Consider the following 16150-nt stretch of genomic DNA (forward strand, 5'->3'; position numbering starts at 1 on the left):
GTTCTTTTATGCCTTGACATTTCTGTTTTGAGTGTCTTTAAACTCAGAGTGGTAAACAAGCAAGAGGCAAGATCCAGGCTTTTAAAGAAAGTCAGGGAATATTCTGTTTGAAAATGGAGAAACCTTTGCAAGGGAGGGAAGTAGATAGAAGTAGAGGGCATTACTAATTAATTTATTAAAGACAACATCTTTATGTTTTCCCTTCACTTTCAGCTCATCCTAAAGTGAGGTATACTCCCTCCTTTTACTCATAGATCATGAACCCCAAAACAAAAGAAACGTGACTATGATGTTACGAAATTTTTCCAACCTTAGTAACACTTGCCACACAATAGCTGATATAAAGGATCTCATGGATATCCTATCTACAGTATTGGTTATTATAAAGTAGAACTCTTACTCTATTTGAGTATCCTTTTTATGACAGGCATTCTGAAAAATCATGTACACATATAATTTATGTACCTCACAACAATACAGTCAAGGGCGCCATTATTCCTTTTTGACACATGATTAAATTGCTTCTTGTAGACGTTAAGTTTCTTGTCACAAAAAGCATGCAGGAAGCCAAGTTTCCTTGGACTCTGCATATATGCCTCTTGACAATCAACGCTAGGAAAGTACATAGGAAAATAATACCTGGTAAATGTCTCAAAATACTGGACCTTTTGTTTTCAGTCTGCTATTTTGTCAATCTCATTCTAGCTATGAAAATGATGGCCAAGCATTATTCTGAGATATTTCTATTATTCAAGTGCTTATAGTAATTGTTACATTCATTTTCTTTACGTGAAGCCTCCATAGGCGACCTTTCAAACCATTGTCTGTTTATTTTTATTAGTGTATTTAAAAGAATACCTTCGTATATCATGCAAAGCAAGCTACTAGTGAAATTAGAAAGCCTGATGACAAAGGCATCAGCATTGAAAGTTCCAGAACATGGCAGAGCACCATTTCCTGACACTTCTCCTCAGCATCCTGTCTCAGAACTCAGTTTGTAACACTCTACTCAAAGCGATGATTTTTGAATGACTCTAATTAGCTGTATTTGTCAAATTAAGCAATGTTACCCCCTTCTGAATAAATAAGCAAGCTTTCCCTCTCAGTGGACTATCACAGCAGTGACATTTTCCTCCTTTAATCATTGTTTGATGTAGGTCAGATGACCTTCCTCTATCTTGTCACTAGATGCAGTGTCACTATGAAACTCAAAGATAGAAGAGAAGGAGAGTTGGAAAGAGACCTGAATTGGCTTGAACCTGACACTCACCACCTTAGTTTGCAGACCACTGAGAAGGACTACTAGCTGTCATAACTAATTAACTAAGGCCCTAACTAACTCTAAGCATAAATGGCTAGATATTTGAAAATGTCTTCTTTTCTACTTTTCCCATTCCAAAGACCATAAAATTCCTTCATATCATGATAGACTTTGTTTCCCTTGCCATATTAGCAAAATAAAATAGTAAAGTAACTGCAACCCAGTAGACACTCAATAAACAGTTGCTGAGTAAAGGAAAACCCATGAAGCATTTCAGGTCATCCTACATTCTTGTAATTATTTCATTGGGGAGTAGCCTGCAAGTCACTTGCAATCTATGCTAATGTAAAAATGATACCTTGTGGTCAAAGGGACTATGGGAATGACATATGTTTCAAAAATCATCAGTTGTCAATATCTACCTCATTGCATTATAAGATGGTACATCAGCCTAATCTCAAGGCAGCCATGTTGTAAGGAAGCACAGCTGTTTGGAGCAGAGGAATGGAGTGAGAGAAAAAAAGACAGCCAGTAAGAATGAGGTTGGATAGAGGGAAATATGAGAGAAAGGAAAAAGTGGGTAACTTTAGCTAACAACAGTTGAAGTTAGGGATAGGCTTTAAAAGTTGTCCTTAATAGATGGAAATGATCAGTAAACAGCTATGGAACATTGCTCACATTCTCTGTGTTTTACATCCTCTACTAAAGTGGAAATCAAGGGATCCAGAATAAGAAACCTGTGGGAGTGTGACTAGATATTAATGGATAAGTATCACACTCTCATCCACATCATACCAAATAAAGATACATAGGGGTAATACATGGGAGTGCTAGTATTCTGATGGAGGAAGGTCATTGGTTAATTAAATAAAGATGCTGCTTGCCCTGATAGGTTAAAACATAGATGGGAGGAGTAAACAGAACAGAATGCTGGGAGGAAGAGGAAGTGAGCTCAGAGTGACAGCTCTGCTCTCTGGAGCAGAGACGCCATGCTCCCATCTCCAGGGAGGACACAAGAGCTCTGCTCTCTGAGGCACATGCGATGAAGCTCCGACCCAGGATGGACATAGGCTAGAATCTCCCTGGTAAGCCACCTTGTGGGCTACAGTAGATTATTAGAGATGGGCTAGTCCAGGTGAGAGAGTTAGCCTAGAAGAGACTAGATAGAAATGGGCCAAGCAGTGATTAAAAGAATACAGTGTCCGTGTAATTATTTCGGGTAAAGCTAGCCACCAGGGTGGCCCGGGGTGCTGGGGACGCAGCCCTGCCGCTCATATTACTACAGTATTCTGTCAAGATATATACACACAGAGTTGGTTATGAATCAAGAATATATATGCACCCACAAATGCCATCTTTTTGAGAAAATAGCCCTTAGGATTGCTCCAAAATGAATGCTGCTGCTTTTAGACTGCCATCCCTCACATCAGCAATGCAGGCTCTCCCCTCTGAATTGTGTTTATTCCCATGCATTAACTCCTCTGTCAATCTGGAAGCTCCTCTAGGAGCTGAGCCCCTGTTTTATTCAGGTTTGTTCCTCTATGAGACTCAGCACTTGGGCCTCACTTCTTTCAACACCCAAACAAACATATCATTTTTATTTCACACTCTGTCACGTCTGTGTCCTCTTCTATGATAGGCCTTTGCCAGTCACTTCGCAGTTTCAAAGGGAATGCATTTAAATGCTGATAGACAAGCATGCTGAACAACAAGTCAGACTGAACAAAGAAACTAAGAAATAGTCTTTGCAGTATAACTTGTTACATATTTCAGTGTGAATTTGAACACACATTTGCTTTTATTATTGATAGTGTTTAAAACACACTAAAGCAATAATTTTATTTTCCTTGATTACATTGTACTACATGCCAGTCACTAGATGATGGGCAAGAGGAATCAGATTATAGAAGAAAATGGAACTCTTAGCTTTGAATTTTAAAGGACATGGATAGATTTTATCCAAATATTACTTATTTATTTTTTAATTATAAATAATACTGTTTGGTCATTCCAAGACTAGCAACATGAACAAATCAGCTGGCCTTTCAAATCTTCTTGATCCTGAAAACAACTTGAATTATAATCACTGCCCAAGCTTCTGGAGTCTAGTTTAAAAGAGAAAGGAGGGATTTTATGAGCAAGAGGGGTCAAGATAATGATGAGGAAAACCACAGATAGAGATGACCAAAGCTAGGGAGAGTTTACTGACTCTTGATTGATAGTTGGGAAGCCTACATGGGACCAAGCTAGGCCCTCTACACGTGTGTCACAACTGTATGTCTTGGTGTGTTTGTGAGGCCTCTAGCAGAGGGACCAGGATTTATCCCAGGTACATGAGGTGGCTTGTTTGAGTCCTTTACCTATGGTGGGATGCCTTGCTCAGCCTTGATGCAGGGGAGAAGGACTTGGTCTCTGCATGTATGCCTCTTGACAATCAATGCTAGGCACACGGTATATCAGAACCAAAATGGCACTTTGAACCCATCTTTTAAATAACGGAGTAAGTATTATTTGATATTAGAAAACCCCTTGTCACAATTTTCCCCTTCTACTACCTTTGTCTCCACTCTTGAAATATTAACTTGCTATAATTTCTTTTCTATTCATGATTCTACATTTTAGATACATTATCTCATAGTAATCCAAAGGTTTGGAATTGAGCATTTTTACCAAGGCCTTTTTATAGAATTCCATTCCTTCAGCTTATCCTTTAGATCTTAAATCTTTTAATCTAGAATGTGTAAAAATAGGCAAAATGCCAATGAAATTGTTTTCCAAGAATCTCACTAGAATCTCTTATTATGCAAAACTGTGTATAAAGTTTCTATGTTTAATGACTATCTTCCAATGCTCAAGCACATTACCTGTCCTAGTGTATGTGAGAGTTTCTAGCCTTCTAGCCCATTGGGCTATCTTACACACATGATTTGGGATTCTCCTCTGTATTCTGTGATTACTATTAATGAAGAAAGAAACCGCTTTGGGCCTATAGCTGAGCTATAGGAAAACAGAGCTAGGTGGGGAAATCTAAGTGGAATGCTGGGAGAAAGAAGGCAGAGTTAGAGAGAAGCCATGTAGTCCCGCTGGAGCCAGACAAAACTTTGATAGTAGGCCATGACCTCGTGGTGATACGCAGATTAATAAAAACGGGTTAAATTAATATGTAAGAGTTAGTCAATAAGAAGCTAGAACTAATTGGCCAAGCAGTGATTTAATTAATTCAGTTTCTGTGTGATTATTTTGGGATTAAGCAGCCGGGAAACAACAACCAGCCTCCTTCCAACAAATTGGCACCCAGCACTTTGTATTAGACTTAGAATAGAACTTCCTTATTTAAACAAAAGAGGGAGGTGCTGTAGAAATTTCTACCACCAGTAGCTGTTAAGTTAACTGCCCACTTGGGCCTCTTATACTATATATGCCATGTAAAGCATGTGTCTGGCCTCTTTTCCAACTGCAGGGTATAGTTGCTGCTCCCCATTCCAGTGGAGGATTGCAAACTGTGAGTCTACCCCTAAATAAAAAACCCTCTATTATACTCAAATCTGAGCTAGTGTGGGATTTCTCTTAAGTGTACTTCTTCAACATGAAAATTCTGGTAAATAGTCACACTTAAGACTTAAAGGAAGTCAGTAAACAGAATGGCCTCCAGTAAGTTAATGGATGAACTCTTTGACATCCAAACACTATAAACAATAAACATTGAGCTAATAAACCATAAAGCTACATGTCTTAAGCAGTTCCACATAATTCTAAGAAAAAGAGTTTGTGAAAGGGCCATGCAATGTACAATTTCAACTCTGTGATTTTCCGGGAGAGGCAAAGCTAAGTATACAGTACAAAGATCAGTGGTTTCAAATCTATGATACAGAGAGGGACAGGTAAGGAGAGCAGAAGGGCTTTGTAGAGCAGGGAACATACTACACATGGATAAACATAGATACAATTCATTAAACATTTATCAGAACTCACAGATCATGCAATGCTTTGAGTGAACCTTCACATTCCCTATGGACAATGGGGGTGATAGTATATTAGTGGAGTGTTAACAGATTAAACTGATTAATATGGAGAATTACTACTGCAGAAGGTTATGTATATATAGAAAAATGCATGAGAAATTCCTATATTTTCCTGTTAAGCCAAAATTGTTTTAAAACTGAAGTGAGTCTTAAGATGAGCACAGAACACAAAGTCAAAGATGAAATAAAGCAAGGATTTATTGTTATGGAGCAGATGACTAAAAATTATCAAATTTTTGTCTATGGCCTAAATCTCACCAATGATTTTCCTTCACCATAGTTGTGATAAATGTGAATCATTTGGCATTCAAAGACAATAATTTATAGTTTTATGCATTATTATTACAAAATCCATCACTTAATAATCCCCTTTCTGTATTACTTTAGTTCTTTACAAATCCATGCTGTCTATCTCCATAAGGAAGCCCTTTCCTTCTAGAACCATGGGTTGTCTTTCCCCCACACAGGACAATCTAAATTTATTGGATCAGGGTCTCTGTAAGTCTTCAATTTTGTACAACATTTATATGTCTGTGTCCACTTCATCCATTCCTCCTTAGGCACCCTGCAGTCAGTTATCTCTTACCAAGCACCATTACGTTTGTGAGGCTATGGAACAAAATTCTTTTTATCATTGTGCACTGCATCATACACATATAATATATATGGGTTAACACGTCTGTTAGTGTGGATCACGAAGAAATAGAACCCATAAAGGCTTTTATTTTGTTTTTTTTTTCTTTGTTGGTTTTAACTAAAACTTTAACAGACAATGAATATTTATGATTCTTTTGCATCCATATGCCAAAGTTCTCACCTCCAAAAAGGTAGATGTGAGAACTTTAGAAGACTATCGGATTTAAGTCATGTTATAGGATAGAGTCATTTTAGGATTAGTGTTCTCATTAAAAAAAAAACTTTACTTTCCCCCCACCCTCTTCTCTTATATTTTTTTCTTCTCTCTGACTTGCAAATTGTATCTTTCTGTATGACAGAAGAAATCCTCAACAAAACTTGCCCATACTTTTTCACAACTTAAGATCTATGAGCATCCCAAACTGTAAGGAATAAGTATTTATCTCTTAATTTAGTCTGTCTGCTCTTGTTATATGGTGAAGCTGCATAATGACCTGATGGGTACATAGTATAGTTTTGGAAATACTTACTGTTTGGCCATGAATTTTCATGTGCAGTTGCTAGCAAAGTATAAATGAGAGTTTCCTGCATTTTACAAAGTGTATGTTATAGCTTCCCTGAACATCTATAGGAAGCCAGCAAAGTGTCAGTGACAATTATTAATTATATATCTACATTGCTGACATCATTGCAGAATTGTCTCAGTGACTCGAAGGAAGCAGGTAGTTCCATCATGAAGTAGTATAATAACCTTATTTTGGACATTTATTCTAGGAAACACTTGCAATGCTTTTAAACACTTCATCATTTATTAAGGTATACATTGTTAGCATAAAATGTTGCTATAACAGTCATTTAAAAAAACTTTTCTTAGCACAATATTTTTAAACATTATTTGATGACTTCAAATTTTTTTAAAGGGTGAATATGGACTTAAATCCATTTTTCATAAAAAGATATTAGTCATTGTTTCTTGTAATCACACTCAGAATGAGTCAAATAATAGCATCTCCATTTGAAAGAGACTTTTCCTGCAAGGTTGAAAGTTAATTTAACTTCTTTTTAAATGTCCCCAAAATAACTCATAGCACAGTGCTTATCTTGGAAGGGAGAATTATCTGTTTTAATAACTCTCTTAGGCTGCTGTTTCACAGAAGCTGTCTCAGGACTGACTAATGTATTGCAATCTATTGTTTACAAAGTCCTGGATAAGAAAATAAGGGATCCAGTGAAAGGCCGGGCAGGGGTGGCGCACACCTTTAATCACAACACTTGGGAGGCAGAGGGAGGCAGATCTCTGTGAGTTCGAGACCAGCATGGTTTACAAGAGCTAGTTTCAGGATAGGCTCCAAAGCTACAGAGAAACCCTGTCTTGAAAAACAAAAAAAAAGGGTACCGGTGAAAATAAATGAAGGCATCCGATACGGAGGTTGTCATCACTGGTGCATGTTGAGAATCTGTATCTTAACGAATAGCATTTTTAAAAAGTATTACATTGTCACCCAAACATGGGAGAAGAAATTAATGCTGAGCAGTACTTAGCATTGAAGGTCATTGGGATAATACATTACATCCCTAGACATATCACAGATAGGTTTAAAATGGAACAGAGCTAAGAAACGTGCATGGGTTTAAAGCAGGAATACAGAGGGAGTCCTGAGATTGGTCAAAAAAGCAACAGTGTTGAAGACTCATGACAGACCTGGAACTTGAGAGTATAAAGATATGTGCTTGCATAGGATTAGAAGGAAGGAAAGTTACCAACTATATTCATTAATTTTAGGTTCCAGATAAGTAGAGAAATAACAAGGAAAGGTCTATGAAAGCATGACTGATCTTGAAAAACAAAATCTACCCACTCTGTTTTCTCTTTTTTATCATTGCATATCCTTTCAGTCTTTCACCATAACTTTTAGAAAAATTAATCAAGATACTAAGCTAGACTGCATAGGATAGAGAAGTGACTAAAATCTGGCTCTTGTCCTACAAAACCAATTTTGTCCTTAATACCTTGCAATATAACATGAAGGCATTTTATTACATATGTTCAATAAATTTCATGGGTTCTAACCAATTATTTTCTCATAGAGAAAATGCATAATTACAGAGATTGAGCACTTAGAAGAACATTACAATTTTCTCATTCATACTTTTCTAGTTATCATAGATGTGTCAGAGTCTCAATCTTCTGTTTGGTGCTGTGGCTTTGCTAAAACCTTTGCAGCAAAAAAAAAAAAAAAAAGAGAACATTGTCTGGATTCATGGACTTGTTCTCAGTGACCTCAGATTACAACTCTGACCTGCCCATTACCTGATTATAAATCAGATAATCTGCTATCTGATACCAGATTTAAACCTTTAAGATTCATAATACATTATGGCTGAATAATCAATTGTGGAAGATTTTTCTGTGGATATTTTTGATGTGGGATTCCCTCTGTGTAATGTGGTTACTGTTAATGAATAAAGAAATAGCTGGGAACTAACAAGCAGCCTGCTGCTACATATCTTGTGCCTCAACTCAGCATTGCTGCTTTTCTACAAGGTTAAGAGCATAAATAACTGTTCTATTTTGGGTAAATAATGGAAAGCTAATTTAATGCTAAAATGTAGTCCTGATAAAGGTATATAAGACCATTAGAGTGTTCAGTTAAAGGGAGTATTTGTTGCAGTGTTAGCTGTCTTACAAACATGTGTGCCCACTTTACAGTACAGAGTCAAGCTAGACAGAGCTTCTTGGCTAAGAACTATATTACCTTCCCCTCCTGCATACAAAGGACATAAAGGATCTTAAGGTTCTGCCAAAAGAGTATCCATGAGCAAAGAACAACTAAGAAGCATGGAGGCTCCACCTTTTTCCCACCAGATGCAAACACCAAGGGACAGACTGATTAAGAGTAGATTGTGGAATCATGGGAAGAGGGCAACTTCTAGAAGCATCAAATGACAACACAGTGCTCACTAATCACAAACATTCCTTTGCATTCTCCAAAAGTAAAAAGCTTCCATTTGTGTTTGTGGCTGTGATAAGAACTGCTTTCACTTTATGGCTGACACTTGATTAAACATCAGACTGTCTTACAAAAAGTAGGGAGACATATGGTAATGGCAAATTTGCATCCAGATAACAAGACTATTAAAAGATAAGCACGTCTTTAAGATGATTGAGTAGAATGTCTTACAGCATTTTTCCCAGGAGGGGAAATTACATTTCTAAAAGAATGACAGTGGTTGTGGCAAGATACTACTCTGTGAGTGGATGAATTAGTGGAAATCTCTCGGTCTTCATTCTCTTAAAGAATAGCACTTTGTATTCAAAGGTTTGGTCTTTTATATAAAATGTTAATATTAAGTAAACAGTCTTTGGGATGTATGTTCAGTGCTCTCAGTACATGTCATGAGGCTTTGTTATCAAGAATTATTAAAGGAGAAAAACATACCTGTAGTCAACATATTTAATAACTATGGCCCCTCTCATTTGGAGAAGGAGAATGAGGCACAAGTATATTGAGTTTTACTATACACCCATGATTGCTCTCGTATGTAATGGCATTGTGATACATATCCAGGATACTTAGTCATCAATTGCAGAAAGCAAGAGCAAGTTGGTGATCAAGCCTTAACCAGAATGATGAGAATTACTCATTAAAGAATGGAACAACAGGACACAGGCATCTGGCTAAATAGATTACTGAATATAGATGTTCCATTACTATAATAGGGTAGTGTCTTGATGAATTCATGCTAAATTTAAAACATGGCAAGTAAAAATAAATTAGCATATGTGACTTGGGGCAAATATCAAAGCTTGGCTATTCCATCTGTTGCTGTAAAAGTAAAATATTTCCCTCTGTATTACATAACTGAATGGCAACTGTGACTCACTGTCGCTATTCTGTCTTCTGAGATGGTGTTGCTTGATATCACTCATCTGAAAAAAGAACAAATTTTGAAAACTAAAGGAAAGTTTCTAGTGACTGTATATTGATTTCAGTGCACTATTGAATTCATAGCATTGAACTGTTATAGTAGAAAACCTATATGTAGGCTAATAACCATCACAAATTTTTGTTCCTCCTAAAATATAATGAGAATTAATTTTATTTTATTTCCTATGTATATCCATTCAAACTCATGTGCTAAGGCCTCTCTTTCATCACCTTCATTACTTCAAAATGTGTCAATGCTGAAAAATAGAACTGTAAACATGTAATCAAGTTACGCAGAAGTTCTAAAGGTTAAGACCTTACCCAAATGATTGGCATCTTTATGAGATGATGGGGACATAAACAGCACAAACAAAGCAAGTCTCTTGCCAGGATATGGCAGGAACTTGAATACTTAAAAACTAATTAGAATCTGTGAAAGAGTGAATTCTGTTGCCATCTTGATTTTAGACTTCCTGATTCCGTAATTATAAGAAAATAAATTTCTGTTTGTTAAGCCACACAGTCAAGAAAATATTTACACTATAGAATTTATCACAGCCTATGCATTCAGTTATTAAACTTTCATTTCTAACTCATATAGTGACCTTCCCTTTGTCATTTAGATGACGTGTAAGTCTCAGCAGTCCATTTAAGTGAAATTTAAAATATCAGAAAAGACACATTTTTTTCATTATATATTGGTTCATCTTATGGTATGTGTTTCAACAAAACATTTTCCATTAAATAAGGGTTGACCTATATTCTCCTGAGTTTATATTGAAGTTCAAACTGCCAGGGGGCATTGAGGTAATTAGATAAACCCTACCCAAATTAGCAGACATCTAATTGCAATGTTAATATTCCTCAGAAATATGTTCAGAAATATATCCAGTACTAGGATTGACATACTATCATCATTCTGTGAGCTAGTCAGGTTTATTCCTACAAGTAACCATCATAACTGTTGTTGTCATATGAAGAAGCAATGTAGACAAGGCAGGTAAGCAGATAAGGAAGTTGCAAAGACCTGGAGATCAAATATAACAAATGCTTGGTGCTTCTGGAAAATAGGGAAAAGTTGCAGAATAGCTTATCTTTCATAACCTTCAAATAAAACTTTTAAACAACATGACAGGACATGCTGTTTACATGACCTACCTATAGCTATATTACTCTGCTATAGCAAGACAAAAACATACTCCCAACTAAGATTAACTTTTTTTTTCTTTTTTTTTTAAATTTATTTATTTATTGAGGATTTCTGCCTCCTCCCTGCCACCGCCTTCCATTTCCCCCCCCCTCCCCCAATCAAGTCCCTCTCCCTCATCAGCTTGAAGAGCCATCAGGGTTCCCTGACCTGTGGGAAGTCCAAGGACCGCCCACCTCCATCTAGACTGTAGAGTCATTAGATAACTTTTGACCTTTGGGAGTTAAGAGAGTATGCAATGCCCATAGTTCATTAGTTCCTTCCTTGATTTCCCTTTATAAGGTGTTTACTTGTGGGACTGTTCTTTCAATCCACACTTATCAAATATGTCTACACTCATTCTAAAATTATATCATGAAGACAGTGATAAATGCCACTGAACAGGTGATGAAAATTCAGATTTCAACAGAATTTCCTTATAGGAAGATATCAGACAGTGACCTCACTCAGCCTGATTCATTTTAATGAATAAAAGTTGCTTATGTCTCACCAGTCTTCCAAAGATTCATACAAACACCTCCATGTCAGAAAACTGCTGAATGAAAACTTGGAAACAATCAATCATTACACTGTTTAATTTTTTATTCCCCTTCAAGACCTTCCACTTAAACAGTGATTTTTTTTTCCTTGCTAATCTGACAATTTCTTACTGACAGCCTCTCATCAGGAGGATTTATTAGCACACTGCTGCTTTTCTCTTTCAGTACAAACATTTCAAGGCTGAAATTAGAAACACTGACAAGAAATGTGGTTTTTAGTTAATGATTTATGCTTCTGGTTTGGAAAATGGAATGTCTATTAAATATACTGTACTGAAGAGTGACTTCCAAACTTTCTGTTGAAGCTCTCAAAAGAAATGTTTTATGATTATTACTCAATAAAAAATAGTGCTTTGGCATTTTGATTCTTTTCACCCACCAGAAAAATAAAAGACTATTAAAATATATTGCAGCAATTAATTGTATATGCTTAGGAATTTGGCAGGCCGTGTTTTACTCCTGGGGATCTGTCATTGACTCTATCATTTGGGTGCAAGTCCATCTTATGCTATTAATATCTTAGCTATAAAATACGATTACTGTAGGATTTACTCTTGTTGATACTTGAACAAAACAATCTAAAGAAAGACTTATAAGAAAAGGAACTGATATCAACACGCAGGTGCTCAGTAATTGTTTGCTAATGTTACTGACTACATTAACATTGCCCAGTTCCTTCTCACAGGTCTTGGAAGTGAGGACAGAGAGATTAAGAATTCTCAGTTGTTTTGATCTAAAACCAACTGTGCTATGATGTCTAAAGAAGATGACAGTATGGGAGAAAGTATTTTGATAAGTGTCAGACTTTGAGTAAAGACGAGAGTAATTTGTCAGTGAAGGTACCTGCCAAATTATAGGATAGTCTTACTTTGGACTATCAAAATATTTTTTCAATTGTTTTTAAGTAATAGAATTTTATTAACTCTTTGAGGATTCTGCATGATATATTTCTGCCATTTTCTGTTTCCTGCCTCACACAGCATTTCCTTCCAGACTCATTTTCCCCGTACTACTTCAACCCATCTTGAAGCAGATCCTGGTTTTCTGGCCACTGCAGGCTTTTAGCTTCCCTCTGAGATATTTTCTGAGCCTAGTGTAGAGGGTGTGTTGCAAATCGATTAACTGAGGGTGGGCACGCATGGTCAGTAGATCACCTCAGTCTTTTAGTCTTATATGCATTCCTGTCTATGAGCTAAGCGCTCAGCTGCACATCTACCCACATTTACAGGAAATGTCCACTTTTTCACAAGTGGTCTCTGTGTTCTGGCACCTCTTTCCAGCTTGTTTGATCAGCCAGCGTTTTAATTCTCAAGCACAATATCATGATTTTTAAATGTTCCTGTAATGTTAGCATTTTCCTTATTTCTTATGTGACCCTCTAGTAGTGTTCTATGATACACTCTAAGAAGAATGAATTGTGGGAAACAATGTTTTGATATAACTTAAGGTCTCTAAACTTCCATAGTATGAATTTTTTTTCAAGAGGCCTTGAAAATGAATACTTGACACAGGTTTCATCAGTTATCAGAAATCTATAATTTGTGAATCCAGGTATTAGCAAGCATACTACTATGTTTTTCCTTTTTATTTTTGATTTCTTTTTTAAATTGAATTATTGAAAATAGATTCTTTTCTCACATTATATCCTGAGCACAGTTTCTTCTCTCTCTACTTCTACCAGTTTCTCCCCTCCTCCCATTTAGATCTGTTTCTGTCCTTCATTAGAAAAGAACCGGATTCAAAGAGATAATAAAATACAATAAATTATAATATTATAAAACAAACCCCATCAGGTCACAGCTGGACAAGGCAAACAACAGAAGGAAAAGAGCCCAAGAGAAGGCAGAAGAATTAGAGATGCATTCCACATACTCAGGAAAATCTTAGAAACACTAAACTGGAAGCCTTATAATATTTACACAGAGAACCTGGTGCAGACCTGTGTATACTTTATGCTTGCTTCTTCAGTCCCTGTAATTTAATAATGAGCTTTTCTCATGCTGATTTAGTGGCCTTGATTTCTTGGTATTTTCCATCCCCTCTGCCTCTTATTCTTTTTCCACCTGTTCTTCAGGGTTCCCTGTACCCTGAGGAGAGGGATTTGATGGAGACTTCACATTTAGTGTCAAGGTCTCTCTCTCTCTACATAATAACACTACTAATATGCTAAAGAGTGAATATACCTGACAACAACTCTCATCAACTGCTTAAGTTGCCTTAATTGAAGGTTCTCATGTCTCAAATGCTAAGCAACATAATTGCTTAATTTCATATTAATTGATTACCTAATGAACTACTAAAGAATAATTCCCTCCCAGACCTATAAACATAATGATTTTGCCTATCATAGCTTTCCAACTTGCTGACTTCACAGTACTGTCAGAATTAAAAGCGGGATGTAAGCAATGGTTTAATACTGTTAACATCATGAGAAAATAATCTGGAGGCAATTATTAGGCTCATATCCATTTTAAAAACTATATAAATTAATTTTATTTTTAAAATATAGTAAAAGATAGCATCAAGTGAAATTACATTTCAAAAGTTTCAGTTTTATGAAGTATGCATACACGCTGAATTTTTCAAGTGTAATCCTGTAAGAATAATAACTCATGTTAAAATGAGTGTTTTTTAAGAGTTAGATAGCCCCTGCTTGCCAAGATGCTTGATTGTGAAATTCTTTTTAAAAATATGGAGGAAAAATAATTATAGGGAAATACAGGTGTTAATTAGAATCTCATTTTATCTTTTGTAGACTCTAAAGTACATGAGAAACTTATTCCCTGTTCCATCATTTATGCCTGTGGACAGTTTATAGGGCAAACCATACTACTGGAATATTATCAAGACTCTTTCTTACTATGGCCAGTTGAAAGGGATCCAAAGTTTTTTGGTCGAGAGAACCAGATATCTACCTGTAGCTTCCTTTGTTCAGTTTTAGTGTTCCTTGGGCAGTAAACAAAACAAGCCTGATTTACTTATTTATTGGAGTGTTTTAATCACCAGAATACAAATATCTAGTCTTAGGTCAATTTTCATGAGCTTAAGTATTTTCAGTTTCATCAATTTTTATAAAACTTGACTATGAATCACTCCCTACAGGATCTGTACTGAGCATGATTGATTGCATAGTTTCCAGTACTTTCTGGTCAGGACCATTCAGCTTCATTTCATGAGGCCTTGTTTCTATTGGTTTTCAGTGTGTTTCTCAAAACAATAACTTCGTTTAACTTTATTAATTTTATATTAAACTATTAAACCTTAATTTTTAAAAATACTTAAAATACAAAGTATTATTACACAACTCTCCCTCTCCCTCTCTCTCTCTCTCTCTCTCTCTCTCTCTCTCTCTCTCTCACACACACACACACACACACACACATACTTTGTTGGCTATCTTACATGCTCCATGTCTGTTTCATCTTGTTATGAAGCCAAAACCGACCATGGTGCTCTTTGTGGTGTGACTGATGGAGCACTAAGCAGGGCTGATCACTATTTCCTGTGTTCTGTGCCCAACTGTTTTCCTTTCTCCTTGGCAAAACTCATGTCTGTTTCGCAACCATCTCTTGCCTGGACAATATCGACAGATCTTCACTGTCATTATGCTTTCCACATAATTATTGCCAAGTTATGACTTATAAAGATTCTTTCAGGTCAATATATCAAGTAATGTACCAACACATCAATCGCCCTATTACTAACATTCCAGAGGCTTCCTTTTATAAGGAAAATGAACTGCCCATTCTGCCTTCCATGAACTCTGTAATTTCACCTCTCACTGCTCTCCTGTCATTTATAATCCCCCAGTCTCAGCTGTCTTCCTCTATGAATAATCACCAAAGCGAGTTACACTTCTGAGTATAAAAGCATTTCCTAGTATGGAATTCTGAGTATTCAGGCATGAACGGAAGGAGTAGATGGCCTCTTGTTTGCACATGTGTTTGTGAGCATGTGTGTGTGTAGGTTGGAAAGAGATTTTCCTCAGTAATGTTTACATCAATGTTGCGTGTTTGTTTGTGAGCATGTGTGTGTGTAGGTTGGAAAGAGATTTTCCTCAGTAATGTTTACATCAATGTTGGAAAGAGGTTTTCCTCAGTGATTCTCTACCTTACTGTTTGAGACAGGCAGGCCACTCATTTGATTAGATTGGGTCACTAGTGATTTCTAGAAACCTTCTGTTTCTGTTTTCCCAGTGCTAGGATTATAAACACATGCCATGCCTTGCTTTTTCATGGTTGCTGAAGATCAAGCCAAGCTCTCAAGATTGTGTGGCATAATCTTACGTACTGAACCATCTCTTTGGACTCATTTATTTAATGTAAAACATAGTTGGGGTCATTAGCACCACCGTTACATAAATAGTTCAGAAAATTCCCTGTTTTGTCATCAAATGAGAAACAAGAGAACAAGAAAAAATTGTCTAAATTGGGAAATATAAGTAACCACAAATATAAGTAAGGTAAATAAAACTTATTTGATAAATTAAAGAAATTACAGAACCAGGGTATTACAAAAGGCACACAGGCTGAAACCAAGCCTGCTGTACTTATGAG

General features: G+C 36.4%; 1 protein-coding gene across 4 annotated transcripts in view; it reads right to left on the minus strand.

Annotated features, from left to right (window-relative positions):
- The window catches only part of Kcnip4 (potassium voltage-gated channel interacting protein 4), a 1047644-nt gene that overhangs the window by 259966 nt on the left and 771528 nt on the right, over positions 1 to 16150 (minus strand). The window lies entirely within an intron of this gene.

This window comes from Microtus ochrogaster, unplaced genomic scaffold (assembly GCF_000317375.1).
Source record: "Microtus ochrogaster isolate Prairie Vole_2 unplaced genomic scaffold, MicOch1.0 UNK5, whole genome shotgun sequence".
In the NCBI taxonomy this organism is placed as follows: Eukaryota; Metazoa; Chordata; class Mammalia; order Rodentia; family Cricetidae; genus Microtus; species Microtus ochrogaster.